The 2,500-nt window shown below is 43.6% G+C and overlaps 1 protein-coding gene across 2 annotated transcripts in view; it reads left to right on the top strand.

Moving 5' to 3' along the window:
- The window catches only part of LOC122265631 (lachesin), a 322,550-nt gene that overhangs the window by 67,115 nt on the left and 252,935 nt on the right, over positions 1-2,500 (top strand). The window lies entirely within an intron of this gene.

Here is a 2,500-nt window from a genome sequence, read left to right as displayed (position 1 = left end):
TAACAAAAAAAAAAAAAAATAATAAATAAAAAAAATAAAAACAACAGCAAAAAGTGAAAGACAGATAGAAAAGGGGCCGTTAAGCGGCAAAACTGAGGCAGAATCTTGAGATATTACCTTACAGACGTCGCGGTATTGTTGACCTTCCGCCGCACTCGGTAAGACAGTGCCATTTGGGGACGTAACAGAATTCGTCCCGGAGATGCCGCGGGTCTTCTCTTCGCTCGGACTAAGGGTTTCGTGGAGGAAAAGGTCGTCGACGGCTTGGATTTCAGAGGAAAAATTGTAGATGCTTCTTGTTTCGCTGTCTTCGTTTCTCTTGCGATTCGAAGGGAAGAAAAAGTGTAAGGAAAGGGAAAACGGAAAAGCAGAATGGTTTCACGATTTTTTTTTTTTTTTTAATACCTTCGCGTCTATGCACCTAGGGGAATTACGGAATACTTTATCGGGGGCTGGATTGAAGATGAAAAGGAAATATAAATACGAAAATTCGAAACACACTGAGAAAATAACTACAAAAAAAAAAAAAAAAAAAAAAAAAATATATATCTTTTTTCCTTTCAGTATTTGCAACTAATCTTACAGAGCGTATCCCTTCAACCATAACGAGCGTTCAAGCGACATGTTAACTTGTCACTTAACCAGTTATATAAAATGTTTGCTTCAGCATTAAGCCGTGACTCCGTGCTGTTCTCGTCATATATACGCTTTCAAATGTTGTTAAATCAATGGGGAACTGCTTGCACTTACCCCGTGAGTGGAAGTCGGCTTTTCGGACAGTAGATTATGAGTTACGAATATATTGCTTATCAAGTCAGAAATTATCGCAACGTTCATCGGACTAATTAATTGCCAGCTTGACTGTGAGAGAAATTGTTGTAGATTTACCATACAACTACGTGTTGACTGAGGAATGCGGATTATGCTGTCGATTGATGAATATTGTTCAATCCTGATTAAAAGCAATATCGGCTTTGAGGATCTTCCTATTCTGTCATTCGGTTTAGCGAAACGAAAATGACGGAAATGTAATAGATGTGTCGATATAATGAGATAAATAGATAGATAGATAGACAAATATATGTGTATATATATTATATATCATATATATATATATGTTTATATATATATATACACATTATATGTTTATATATATATATTGTATTAATATATATTTAAATATATATATCTATTATATATATATATATAATAAATATATATAGATATATATATTTTCATATTTTTATATATATATATATATATACATATCTATCTATCTATCTATCTATCTATCTATCTATCTATCTATCTATCTATCTATCTATCTATATATATATATATATATATATATATATATATACATATCTATAAAGAGAGAGAGAGAGAGAGAGAGATAGAGAGAGAGAGAAAGAAACTTGGGCCCTCATACTGCCCTTTGATATTTCTCAGCCGCACCGAACACAAGCAAGCTTCTTCTCGAAAGACTTTGCTCGCCAGGGATTCCTTTTTTTCCAAACTTGCTTCTACTTCTCTTCCCTTTTTCTGCCCCTTTGCCTGTTTCTGCCTTCGCTGCTTCCTCTTTCCTCTTCGCCTCTGCCCTACCTCCTCTTTCTCCCTCCCTTCTCTCCACTCTTTCTGTAGCCATCCTCCTCCTCCCTCCCTGTGTTGCAGGAGGGGGGGGGGGGCGGCTGATTCTTGCTTTACTATCTTTCCCTCACTCTCATTTTTCCTCTTCTTCCAATTCTCTCTCTCTTTTACTCTCTTTCTTCTTCCACCACCACCAGCTCCTCCTCCTCCTCTCTCTTCCCCCTTCCTCCCCCTCCTCCTTCCCCTCCTCCTTCTCCTCCTTCATCCCTCCCCCTCCAACACCACCTCCTTCTTTCTTCCCCCTCCCCCGCCACCACCACTACCCCCACCACCTCCTCCTCCTCCTCCCTCTTCACCCCTCCTCCCCTTCCTCCACCTCTTCCTCCTCTTCCTCCTCCTCCACCTCCTTCCCTCTTCGCCCGATCACTCCCTCCCTCTTCGCCCCTCCTCCTCCCTCTTCCCCCCTCCTCCTCCCTCTTCCCCCCTCCTCCCCTTCCTCCTCCTCTTCCTCCTCCTCCTCCACCTCCTTCCCTCTTCGCCCGATCACTCCCCCCCTCCTCCCCTTCCTCCTCCTCTTCCTCCTCCTCCACCTCCTCCCCTTCCTCTTCCTCCTCTTCCTCCTCCTCCTCCACCTCCTTCCCTCTTCGCCCGATCACTCCCTCCCTCTTCACCTCCTCTCCTCCAGCGTCCGTGGCTGCACCTACATAATCATCCAGCATTCGCCAGCGTTTTTACGGCTCGACAGCGGATATTGTAGCTCGATTGTGCAGTTTTTACGGCGGGCGAGCGGGCACTTGAATCCCGGGATTAATTATTGAGTGAGGTGCCGGATAGTGCAGTATGTGCCAGGGAGTGGCGGGGGGAAGAGGGGGGGGAAGGGAGAGGAGGAATGGGGGGGAAAAGGGGGCAGTAG

The sequence above is a fragment of the Penaeus japonicus genome, unplaced genomic scaffold (genome assembly GCF_977035675.1).
Source record: "Penaeus japonicus unplaced genomic scaffold, GWHDUDI00000001_assembly GWHDUDI00000005, whole genome shotgun sequence".
In the NCBI taxonomy this organism is placed as follows: domain Eukaryota; kingdom Metazoa; phylum Arthropoda; class Malacostraca; order Decapoda; family Penaeidae; genus Penaeus; species Penaeus japonicus.
This window is presented reverse-complemented; position numbering and strand designations above follow the sequence as displayed.